This window comes from Macrobrachium nipponense, chromosome 34 (genome assembly GCF_015104395.2).
Source record: "Macrobrachium nipponense isolate FS-2020 chromosome 34, ASM1510439v2, whole genome shotgun sequence".
Classification (NCBI taxonomy): Eukaryota; Metazoa; Arthropoda; class Malacostraca; order Decapoda; family Palaemonidae; genus Macrobrachium; species Macrobrachium nipponense.
This window is the reverse complement of record NC_061095.1, coordinates 48,443,610-48,457,631: the sequence shown is the minus strand read 5'-3', so window position 1 is coordinate 48,457,631 and position 14,022 is coordinate 48,443,610. Positions and strand designations below refer to the sequence as shown.

Here is a 14,022-nt window from a genome sequence, read left to right as displayed (position 1 = left end):
GGACCATATCAACAGTCAACATGAAATATAAAATTTACCATCGAAAAGGAAATCAACAACTCTTTACCCTTTTTAGACATCAATGTTAGCAGAGACAATGGTGAATTTACTACATCTGTGTATAGGAAAAAATCATACACTGGGCTTGCTAACAATTTCTACAGTTCATGCTTCAAGAACTTTAAACTTAATTCTATTTACACTTGGTTACAGGGCTTTACGTTACTCTTCGAGTTGGTTCTCTCTTTCACAATGAGATATTATTTTAGTTAAAATTTTTCTTACGAAACTCCTATCCTGAAAAACTGGTATATAAAGTTATTAACAGACTGCTGTCACAAGATTTCTCCAATCCGATGCCCTCCTATAATTGTCTTAAAGAAAAATGTATATGCCACTATCCCATTTATCTCTGACGACAAGTTTTCTGCCAAACTTAAACAAATAATCGAAAATGAATTTGGCTGCCTTAAATTGCATTTAATTCCAATCAATCCACTCAAGATTGGCGTATTCTTCGGCTATAAAGACAAACTGCAGGCCTTCATGGAGATCCAACATTGTTTTTAAATAAATTCAAGTGCCCGGATGTCCCGGTATTTATGTTGGATCAAGCCGTAGTTACTGCAGATGAGATACTGTAAGCCATGTGGGATACAGCTTTAGAACGGGTCAAAAATTAAGCAAACCAGAATTTTCTAATATAAAGAATCATGCCTCCATATGCAAAATTGAAATAAATAAAAAGCACTTCTCTATTATTGGTGGAACAAGCCATAGCAATTACCTAACTACCCTTGAGTCCTTATACATCAAACGGCTTGTTCCCTTCTTTGAATTCTAACGTTTCCGCTTCTCCTCTTTATCTTGCATAACTGAAGTCGTAGGTTGGTGTCAAGTTTTGGTCATTCGTTCTTCTCCTTCTCCTTTGGATGGTTTGGTGAGAACTGGTTCCTTTTTTACTATATACCTTTTAATTTGTATTAATTTAAATTTTGTAAATACTTTTTTTTTTCTTTTACTTAATCTTTTTATATAGAATATTATTTTTTTTTTTTAAACTTTAACGTATTTTATGTTGTTCTTACAGATTGAGATGGCACATAGATAATGTGCGAAACGTCTCTTGCTAATAAATATGGCCCTTTTTGATGTGTTTGTTGGACCCTGCTGAATGCTGCTTGATATCTTCTCCTGGAATCCTTATATATAGATAATATATATAGATAATATTATATAATAGTATTATATAATATATCTATATATATATCTATATTGTATATATATAGATATATATATATCTATATATAGATATATATATATATATATATATATGTATATAATGTATATATATATATATTAAATATAAGTATATATATATAATCTATATATATATATATATCTATATATAGATAGATATATATATATATATATATATATATCTTATATATATATAGATATATAGGTATATGATATATATATATATATATATATATATATATATCATATATATTATAGATCCTATGATATATAATTATTATATATTATTACTTTATAAATATATATATCTATATCTATATCTATATATATAATATATATGATATATATAGATATATATAGATATCATATATATATATAGATATATATATATATAGATGATATATATATATATATATATATAGATATATATATAATCTATATATAGATATATATCATGCTATCTATATCTATATATATAGAATGATATATATATTTATATTATATATATATATATTAATATATTATATATATATATATATAGATATATCATCTATATATATCTATAGATGTAGATATATATATATTTATATATATATATATATATATATATATATATATATATATATATACATAGATAGATATATATATAGATATATATATATATATATAGATATATATATCATATCTATTATATATATATATATATAATATAATATAAAACAGTCAAGAAACTGTCAAGCAACAATACTGCATAAAATCAATACAACTTCAACCCAAATCTTTGTTTTTCTATACTAGCTGATTCTGACAAGTCTGAAGGTTTCCCTATCTTGACCTGCAGGTTAACAGTGCGCCCGATTTCCTAAATATAAGTTTGACAGGGCATTAAAATGAAGTTCCCTGACTTGGTGGCCATAACCATAGCGTTCATATAAGAATGAATTTTGTCTCTGGTAATTTCCCATCTTGCCGGTAAATTCCTGAATATTTTACAGATGTTATTTCAGAAGAACTATTTTTGAGCTTAAGAAGATAGTTCTTTTTCCCCTTTGAGGCACTCATTAGATCTCTTCTTCCCACATTTAGTATACACAACTCAATAACTGTAGCACAGTATTCTCCTACTGCTTATGTTTTCTTCAACGCACAGTCCTGTCAACCCCCATTTAGGTTCAGACACCTTCCAACTTCTTCAACCAATCTTGTTTTAGTTTTCTTCTTCTCTTGGCTAGATACGGACCCCATGTTGCACGCATCTCAAAGGTCTATGCTTATCAAAGATAGCAGATGATAATGAAAGACTTACCGAGGTACTTAATCAAACAGTTGAATATAGAAGCCCATATTGTTATCTGCAAGTAGGCATACATACTCGTAGGCCTATGTTAAGAAATGCTGTAGACCTAGTTTCGAAAATTCAGGTCATTGGTAACAAATATCGACGATGATGTTGGTGTAATGTTTTGCGCAATAGTTCATTAATTCTTTAACATCATCTTTGATTTACTTTGGAAGCTTGCTCAGCAAACCAATGGTCATATTAGATTCTATCTTATACATCAATGCTCATAAATAATAATAATAATAATAATAATATAATAATAATAATAATAATAATAATAATAATAATAATAATAATAATAATAATAATAATAATGGGAATAATGGAAGGAGGAGATATAAAACACCAAGAGATGAAGGACACGATCAGGAAAGAATATATGCAGAGACTCAAAGGCGATTACTCAAGTCAAAACTCAACGCCGGAAATATGATAAAAGCCATAAACACATGGGCGCAGGCCAGTAATCAGATACAGCGCAGGAATAGTGGAATGGACGAAGGCAGAACTCCGCAGCATAGATCAGAAAACCAGGAAACATATGACAATCACAAAGCACTACACCCAAGAGCTAAATCGGACAGACTATACATAACACGAAAGGAAGGAGGGAGGGAGGGGACTACTAAGTATAGAGGACTGCGTCAACATCGAAAACAGAGCACTGGGGCAATATCTGAAAACCAGTGAAGACGAGTGGCTAAAGAGTGCATGGGAAGAAGGACTAATAAAAGCAGACGAAGACCCAGAAATATACAGAGACAGGAGAAAGACAGAAAGAACAGAGGACTGGCACAACAAACCAATGCACGGACAATACATGAGACAGACTAAAGAACTAGCCCAGCGATGACAATTGGCAATGGCTACAGAGGGGAGAGCTAAAGAAGGAAACTGAAGGAATGATAACAGCGGCACAAGATCAGGCCCTAAGAACCAGATATGTTCAAAGTACGATAGACGGAAATAACATCTCTCCCATATGTAGGAAGTTGCAATACGAAAGTGAAACCATAAACCACATAGCAAGTGAATGCCCGGTACTTGCACAGAACCAGTACAAAAAGAGGCATGATTCAGCTAGGCAAAAGCCCTCCACTGGAGCCTGTGCAAGAAACATCAGCTACCTTGCAGTAATAAGTGGTACGAGCACAACCTGAAGGAGTGATGAAAACGATCACGCAAAGATCCTCTGGGGACTATGGTATCAGAACGGATAGGGTGATTACGGTGCAAAACAGACCAGACGTGACGTTGATTGACAAGGTCAAGAAGAAAGTATCACTCATTGATGTCGCAATACCATGGGACACCAGAGTTGAAGAGAAAGAGAGGGAAAAATTGGATAAGTATCAAGATCTGAAAATAGAAATAAGAAGGATATGGATATGCCAGTGGAAATCGTACCCATAATCATAGGAGCACTAGGCACGATCCCAAGATCCCTGAAAGGAATCTAGAAAAACTAGAGGCTGAAGTAGCTCCGGGCCTCATGCAGAAGAGTGTGATCCTAGAAACGGCACAATAGTAGAAGAGTGATGGACTCCTAAGGAGGCAGGATGCAACCCGGAACCCCACACTATAAATACCACCCGTCGAATTGGAGGACTGTGATAGAGCAAAAAAAAAAAAAATAAAAAAAAATAAAAATAAAAAATAAAAAATAAAAATAATAATAATAATAATAATAATAATAATAATAATAATAATAATAATATAGAGACAAATTCAAAGTTATGTGTGGGAAAGACATATTTAGAAATAAATAAAAATATATTTGTACCCACACATAATTGTGGATTGGCTTCTCCATTTCAGGACTTTAATAATAATAATAATAATAATAATAATAATAATAATAATAATAATAATAATAATAATAATAATAATAATAATAATAATATACTGAAGCTCCTTCCTGGAACTAAAAACAGCTCAGGGTCACTTTTGGTAGATATCATTTTGTATTGGCATTGTATTAGGCCACTGTCCCAATAACAATAACAATAATAATACATGTCCCTTTATCTTTCAGATTCTCAAGCCCATACAGCTGGTCTTGTGTGAACGAGACATGCGTCAAAAACCTGAAAGGTTGGAATGAAGAAGACGAGGGCAGCCTCTCCACCTGTAAGCTGACCTGTGGAGAGTATGGCGTCCTCTGGCCAAAACCCACCAGGCTGACCCAGATAAGCAAGCAGGTAAGACTCCGTATAGTCACTGTTCCCACAACATGGGTTGCACCCTTTCCTTGAGTTCCCTTGCTTGTGGGGACACTTAAGTAACCTTTCCTTGAGTTCCCTTGCTTGAGATGACACTGAGTTAACGTTTCTTGAGTTGATTTGCTTTTGGGGAGACCACACCAACCCTTTCCTGGGTTCCCTTGCTTGTGGGGGCACTCAAGTAACCATGAGTTCCCCTGCGTAAGGAGATACTCAAATGACCCCTCCTCGATTTCCCTTGCTTGAAAGGGACAGTTAAGTATAAATTTCTTTAGTTTCCTTGTTTGCAGAGACACCCAGGTAACCATCCCTCGAGTTTCCTTGCTTATAGGGGCACTCAATTAACCTTTTCTTGAGTTCCCTTGCTTGAGATGACACTGAGTTAACGTTTCTTGAGTTCCTTTGCTTTTGGGGAGACCACACTAACCCTTTCCGGGGTTCCCTTGCTTGTGGGGACACTTAAGTAACCTTTTCTTAAGTTCCCTTGTTTGAGAAGACACTTAAGTAACCCTTGTTGAGTTTCTTTGCTTTTAGGGACACCCCACCAACCATTTCTTGGGTTTCCATTGCTTGTGGGGGCACTCAAGTAACTCTTCCTCAAGTTCATTGCTTGAGAAGACATTTAAGTGACCCCCTCTTGAGTTCCCTTGCTTGACGAGACACTCAGGTAACCCTTCCTTGAGTTCCCTTGCTTGTGGGGACACTTACGTAAGTGGCCCTCTCTTGACTTCCCTGGCTTGTGGGAACACTCAAGTACCCCTTCCTTGAGTTTTCCTGATTGTGGGGACACTCAATTAACCTTTCTTGAGTTCTCTTGCTTATGGTGACACTCGATAAACTCTTCCTAGAAGTCCCTTGTTTGTGGAGTCACGCAAGTAACCCTCTCTTCAGTTCCTTTGATTGAGGAGACACTTAAGTCATCACTGTTAATGGATATGCGAAATCTTTCATATCTGCAATTCTTTATTTTACTATTCCGTTGGGGCAGGCTTGTTCTTAGTTTTAAGGCTTATTCTATAAGGTTGTATACGCGTCATGAATAAGATTAATGCTGTGTGATTCACCATGAAGTAACCAATTATGTGTACAGCATGATTATGTTAGATTCGTGTTAACCCAGTGGATATTTTAGACTAGTTACCCATTCAAAAGAGTCATTTTCTTTTATGTACATTCAAGAAATAATAGAAAACGAAAGACCTTAAGGCCTTTGAGGGAAAACTATTATAATATCTTATTCATTAATATGTATATAAAATAGCAAAGTTTAAAATTAGACAGAAGATATGATTACATGATTTACACACACCAAGATAATAATTGTGAATTAACAAACATGCATATATAAGTGAAAAAAGACCCATATAAAAGCATTTTCAGGACTTGATCGCTTGATTCCAATTTTCATTGTGAAATGTTCAAAATGACCCACTGCACTAGGAACTGTGCTTTAGTGTTTTAACCTTTTTCGTTTTCTTTGTCTCTATTTGTCACCTTTCAGATTTGCTTAAAATTCACTATTTCATAGTAACTGATATTCATTTTAAATTGTTATTTTTTTTCTCACAGACAGTGCACTTCAATTTATCGCGGCTTACCCTCGAGGAGGCAATGGCACCGACGCAGGAGGTGAAAGACCTCTTGCAGAGGGCCTTTGATATCTTCAAGGGCAACGTGGCCAAGGGTGTTCCTGAACACGACGGAAGATTCTTCAGGAATATGTTCGATTCAGATGTGGTAGGCCTACTAAGTCTTCTTATGGATGAATTCCACTCTCTTTTGTAAATATTTTTTTTTCTTTCTTTCATTTAGTCATAACCCTCACATATAAATAAATGTTTTTCGTTTTATGTCTTCAAATTTAAAAAAAATTACATTAGCATCTCCCTAGTTTAATATTTCATGGAAGCCAAATGTCATCGATAAGACATTCAACATTCCACTTTTGAGGGAAGTTAATGCTCCTCCTAACTAGAGACTGGCTGCAACCTGATGCCCCTGTATCCCTGCATACGAACACCTCTCTGCCTAAATTTATACTTATATTCTCTCGTTCTCTTGTCTAAAGAAAGATGCTGAATGTATAAGTAATTTAAGAGGTTTGTGTCTTCCTTTGTTTAATCTACCTGGTGACCTCCTTTAAACACAAATAACTATCTTTGCAGGTGAACACCTTCCTTCCTGCCTAAGTTTATATCCTCTTGCCTAAAGGAGCCTACTGGTGTTATATGTAATTTAACAGTGGTGTGACTTCCTTTGCTTAATGTACTCTAGTGTCCTCCATCACAAACAAACGACTCAGTGTCATTTTGTTGAATTCCCTGTATCCTTGCATATGAACACCTTCTTGCCTAAGTTTGTATCCTCTTGTCTGAAGAAGTAAGTTACTGACATTCAGTGAACCTCTTTTGAATGGAATTAATGATCTTTATAATAAGAGATTAGCTGCAACCTGATGCCCTTGTGTCCCTACATACGAACACCTTTCTATGCAAGTTTATAGTCACTTATTCTCTTGTCTAAAGAAAAATACTGAACTTACCCTATTTTCCTCCTTAACAGGCAAATAACTCAATGCCATTTTACTGATGCCCCTGTATCCTTGCATATGAACGCTCTTCTGCCTAAGTTTATATCCTCTTGTCTGAAGGAATTTACTGATTTTACAAGTAATTTAACAGGAGTGTACCCTACTATGTCTAATCTATTTCAGCGGCCTACTCTCCATCACACCAAACAATTCAGCTTCATCATCTTATTGTTGTCCTTGTATTCTTGCAAATAAACACCTTTTTTGCCCAAGTTTGTACTCTCTCGTTCGAGCGTTTACAAAAAGTTACTGATTTTACAAGTAAGTTAACAGTGGGGGCGTTTAATTTAATCCATCACAACAAAACCAACTCAAGAAGCGTGATTTAATGCAGCCACTATTTCCCACAGCACGAGAGACAACAGGTCTTCCTCAAGATCCGCGTGTCCAACACCGGAAGGGCCACGAGGCTGAGGCTCAACACCAACGAGGCCTACGTCCTCAACGTCAAGACCAACGAGACCAACTCCCACACCAATGTCACCATCGATGCCTCTACCTTCTTCGGCGCCCGTCACGCCCTGGAGACTCTTTCCCAGCTGATTGGGTACGACGATACGAGGGGCTGGCTGCAGGTACGAGAGGGGAGTGTCAAGGTGTTGGTTGTGTATGGGGTTACTACACATAAATTTAGTCTCTCAATTAGCTTTAGTCCTGTATACAGGATGAATGGTGATGCCTAGTTCACCGCTAAGCCAACATTATTTCTGTTAATTGTCTTCATCCGCTTCATCGTTGCCGTAAGGGAGATATTATCCATATGATCAGAGTCCCATTACCTTCTGTTTTTAGCTAAGAAATCACCCCTCGATTCTCCTGCATAATGAAACTAGACGTTCCCTACATTTCCAGATCGTCTCACACGTTGCAGTTGTCGACAAACCCGCTTTCAGGTACCGAGGAATCCTCTTGGACACAGCCAGGAACTTCATAAGCGTGAGGGCTATTGAACGCACCCTGGATGCCATGGCTGCCAACAAACTCAACACCCTGCATTGGCACATTACAGACACAGCCTCGTTCCCTCTGTACTTGCAGTCCCTGCCAGATATGTCCTACTTCGGATCATACAGCCAGAGACAGATATACAATACTTCGGACATTTCCCACATCGTGGACTACGCTAGAGTGAGAGGTATTCGGGTGGTCCCTGAATTTAGTGCCCCCAGTCATGTTGGTAATGGGTGGCAATGGACAGAGATGAAGGGACTAGGCAAGATAGCTGTTTGTGTCAACCAGGTAAACAGAGAGAATTGAATGAATCTGACAAGCTAATATCTGCAAAACTGCATGTCCTTATCTTCATTTTCTTACGTGCATTCTTAGTAACTTATTTCAGTTCATTTATTGAGGAAGTGGTACCTACTGAGATTGTCCATAACAGCAATTTATTTGGCTATTCACAATGTTTCGAGTCTATTTGTAGAACACTTTTTTTATAAATCCATGATGACTAAGTCAATCTGAAGTGAAATTACTTGAATCATGAATGATACAGTTGATACACCTGTGCAGGCTTGCCTGTCACAGGTATGTACACCTGCTGCTTACCTGCTCCATTAGAACTACACAGTGTATTCATAGGCCTCTACACACCTACAGGCAAATAGGTATGCCTGCGTGGATAAACCTTTTCAGTTTGGCCATCAGACGTATAAATGTAGGTATATATATATGTATATATACACATATATATATATTATATGTATGATATATTATATATATATATATATATATATCTATATATATATAATACAAATACATATATATATATATATATATATATATATATATATATATATATAATTACATACATTTATACGTCTGATGGCCCAAACTGAAAAGGTTTATCCACGCAGGCATACTATTTGCCTGTAGGTGTGTAGAGGCCTATGATTTATATAATAATGTAGGTATATAATATACTATATATATATAATATATATATATATATATGTATTATATATACCTCCCTTATATATAAATATATATATATAGATATAAATATCTATATATTATCTATATATACATATATATATATATATACCTCCTACATTTATACGTCTGATGGCCAAACTAAACAGGTGTATCCACGCAGGTATACCTATTTGCCTGTAGGTGCGTAGAGGCCTATGAATACACTGTGCAGTTCTAATGGAGCAGGTAAGCAGCAGGTGTACATACCTGTGACAGGCAAGCCTGCACAGGTGTATCAACTGGTGTTTGACATCCCTGTGAAATAAACCCCAGTTCTTTTCCTTTTGTCCTTCCATTTCGTGAGAATCTAAATGTTTGTTATTTTGATCTTTTTAAACCTGACTTCAATTCTCTTTTTCCAGGAGCCTTGGTCATCATACTGCTCTGAGCCTCCCTGTGGACAGCTGAACATCGTAAACAACAAAACTTATGGAATTCTGGCTCAGATTTACGAAGAAATGGCGGACATTTTTGCACCTCTGGATCTCTTTTCCACTTTGGAGGCCAGGTAAGACAGATCAGTTGTGACCTGACAAACGCGTCCTGATATCACGTCCCCAAAACACACACACACACACACAAAAGACTTTCTATTACTTTAGCTCACTTTCTTTTCTTTTCTTTTTTGTTGGTATTCAAAAAGAGGCAGGGAAAAAAACAGTACTTCTCTCTCTGACTCACTTAATTTGACAAAAAAAAAAAAACTAATCTGCCACTCTGGGAAACACCAAAACTATAATATATGCCCTCTATTTTTTCAAATGGTTTCTTTTAATTTCACAACATGGTCAAAACTAAAAAGAAATAATATGCCTTCTTGTGAATCCCAAAAATATATAGATCCTCTACTTATTCGAATGATTTCATTTGATTTCAATATATGTTCAAAATAAAAAAATAACTAATATGCCTTTTTGTGAAATGCCAAACATATAGTATATTTAGTAGGGAAAAACTCTCTATCGCGAGAGTATATATAATGTTCTAAAGGGTCCACAATAATACAAAGTGTTAAGAATCCGTGTATAATTTTTAGGACTTTACAAAAAGCTTTCGAACCCTTCCCTGGGTTCATCTTCAGTCTAAATGAACAATTAGTTACAACATGTACAGAGGTAAATTTAAAAACAAGAGTCGTTGAAGATCGTTGACACCGGTCGTTAGCTCGTTAATGGGCCAGGTGATGAAGAAAGAGGGCAGCTAACTCCAACTAGGTGATTTCCTCTCCCCTATCAATCTTTGTATAATTATTGTGGACCCTTTAGAACAATATAGTATATGTCCTCTACTTTTTCAGACGATTTCGTTTGATTCCAATATAAGTTCAAAATGAAATGAAAAAAAATCATCTGCCTTTAGGAAAATGTAAATTATAAATAGGGTCCTCTGCTTTTTTAGATGATTTCGTTCGATTCCGATATATTTTGAAAGTAAACACAGAATATCTCTGGAGCAGAACTATATTCTCTCTCTTCGTCTTCAATAAGAACTAACCTTTCGTAAACTTTTGCTGCATCACTCATTCATATGGACAAGAGTTACCTTACATATTCATCTCTCTAAGTATTCTGCTGTCAAATGTATTCACCTGAACTCCTGAAGTTTAAGGTTATCCTGTCGACATTAACAAATGAAAAAAGACAATCTTACTGAAGAATTGAATAAGTAATCACAAATAGATTAAAGGAACAGCTGCATATATGCATGCATATGTAAACACACACACACACACACACACACACACACACACACACATATATATATATATATATATATATATATATATATATGTGTGTGTGTGTGTGTGTGTGTGTGTGTGTGTGTGTGTGTCTGTGTGTGTGTGTGTGATTCTACGCCTCCACGCACAGGAAATCTAATGAGTTTTCATATTTGTCTAAATTTGTGCATCTATGACACCAGATTACATATTAAATGAAACAACTTTTTTGTCTAGGAAGTAAACTTTAACTGTTGGAACACCACTGAAGAAATCGTCAGCCATTTGTCTGAAAGAAGCCTAAACCGATCAGCTGATCACCTTCCTCGACCTCTGGAGTGAATTCCAGTCCAATGTTTACGACATGTTCCCCGCAGACAATCAAACTGGAAAGGTCCAGGGCATCCTCTGGAGTTCCCAGCTGACTAGTGTAGATAAGGTGGACAAATACCTCGATCCTCGCAAGTACATCATTCAAGCCAGTGGAAGTGTGAAAGACCAGAAGGTCATTGGAGATCTCCTGAAGAAGGGCTACCACGTGATACTAAGCAATTCGGATGCCTGGTTCCTGCATTGTGGCTTTGGGTCGTGGGTGACCAAAGATGAGCATCCATGCGGGTCGTACAAGGGATGGCAGGCTGTCTACGACAACAGCCCTCATGGCGTTGCCTCCAACGAGACAGGGTCATACCAGAAGAAACTGTTGCTCGGCGGAGAGGCTGTTCTCTGGAGTCAACAGGTCGATGATGCTACTCTTGATGCCAAGGTGAGCTGGTGGAAAATGTGTTACTTTTCGCGTCCTATACTTAAATTGTCTTGTTCATATGAATATCCTACAAAAAGTGAACTTATGTCTTTCCCACGAGTGTCAAGATCAATGATTTACAGAAGACCTTGGTTCTCAGTGATGCCAGACAATCTGCTCTCTAGTTTCTTCTTTAGGTTCTATCCTTGATTGGCATTACCTCTTTTTTCCAGAGTACTGTACTTTGAAGCTGTGCTGAATGTATGACTGTTATTTATTATCTGTTCGATATTTGTGAATGTAAATTTCAACCATTATATAAGATAGGATAAAGGATTTTATTTACCATATTCATTATTGTTCACATCTTAGTGCTTATTCTCAGCGCCAGTGACTAATACTATTGTTACATCAGAACAATTATGCAAATCCCAAATTCTTTTATGAAGCAAGGGTAGTTGGTATAGGACTTTTAATGTTCTTGTTTAGCACAGGCATGATGGACCCGAAGCAAGAAAAGAAATGGTGCTTATCCAAAAATTAAATGACAAACTCTTTACCTAGTCGAGATTCAAGCACCATTACCATACACATGTGGTTCTAGCTGTCATGTTCAGTAAAAGATGAGAGAGATAAGTTAGAAGACAAGAGCACATGTACTGGCCATTTTTTCCACAATGTATTTTCCATGTTGGCACAAAATCGAAGTCTTGCATGTCTGCTAAGGAGATTTCACACAGTGGTATTTCAGTTTGATTTCCATTATTGGAGAATGTCTCGTGTGGCGTCGCCATCACAGTTGAAGCTGAGAGTGTCAGATGGATGTTTCATTTACCCTTGTCTTTTCAGCTGTGGCCCCGAGGCGCTGCACTTGCGGAGAGGCTCTGGACGAATCCAAACCATAACTGGGAGCCAGCCGAAATCCGCTTCATCCACCAGAGACAAAGGCTGTTCCAGAGAGGGGTCATGGCTGACCGCATTCAGCCAGAGTGGTGCCACCAGAATGAGAGGCTCTGTTACCTCAGATAAGGTTAAACATCATCAGCCTTTACCGTTAGGGCCAGAGCAAGAGGAATTTAGTTGTTTATGATGTCAACATAACCGTTTACCAAGCCATGTTACGAATGGTGTATATCCTTGGACTTCTGTTAACCAATTTTCCAAATATTTAAGAGATTAATTTTATGCCAGTAAATACTTTGCTTAAAGTTATTGGTTCCTTTCCTCCCTAAATGTACTATTTAAACCATCTACAACAGATTCAGTTTGGGTGTCATTTATAGACTCTGCTTAAATAGTTAGCTCTCTGTACTTCCTGATAGAACTGCACCACGAGTAGTGGCGCGTTAGTCATTTCGCCAACATAGATAGATATGGGACAAAAGTAATTTAGTTAAATGCAGAGAGCACTTCAAGATGACTAGACTGAAACTAAAGAGCTCATGTAGCAATTTATGGTTTAATTACTGTTCAGTAGAGTTGGTGAAAATATCTCCGTGAATACTTATCATAAATAATACAGAAAAGGTTCTTGAGCTGAGCGACCTTATCAAATTCGGCGAAAAGCCTTTGAAGAAATCCTTGTTTCAGACAACTGTCGCCTTAGACGTCAAATATATCTGCAGAGAGGTGAGCTTAAATTTAAAGACTTGATCTCTATATCAGACTGACTTTAAAGAATAATTGGAGGATCAACAACTTCAATACCTTTCAAACCAAGAGCAACAGAGGCAGATAATATTAACGTTCTTATCACGTTAAATAAAATAAAAAAAGTCTGGGATCGATAGTAATCACGAGATAAAAGCTCTCCCCAGAGAAAAAGAGACGGATGATCCCATCTGATAAGAGTTCTCAGAGGACCCAGCGTTTTGTTATCGGAGACCATAAATGATAATGACTAGATGATCTAGATTGACGCTCCATAAACCAGATGTCAAGGATGTTATCAAAATGTTGCAGTATATCTTGTGAACACGCACAGACGCACATTCACACATTTGATGCCTCTATAACCAAAGAAAGCATCATGATTCAAGCTTACTAACTTCACTTACTAACTCCATCACCAGCAAAATGAGAAACACCCCTTTTGGATTCTGATGAAATCAGGTGATTTTTTACGGAAATAAATGGTCTTTGGTCTTTCCAGTGAGAATGGATGGTAAT

At 36.5% G+C, this 14,022-nt stretch overlaps 1 protein-coding gene and 1 pseudogene across 3 annotated transcripts in view; one reads left to right on the top strand and one right to left on the bottom strand.

Annotated features, from left to right (window-relative positions):
* LOC135208036 (chitooligosaccharidolytic beta-N-acetylglucosaminidase-like) overlaps positions 1-13,061 on the top strand; it is a 28,710-nt pseudogene extending 15,649 nt beyond the window's left edge.
* The window catches only part of LOC135208037 (ionotropic receptor 21a-like), a 102,688-nt gene that overhangs the window by 64,751 nt on the left and 23,915 nt on the right, over positions 1-14,022 (bottom strand). The window lies entirely within an intron of this gene.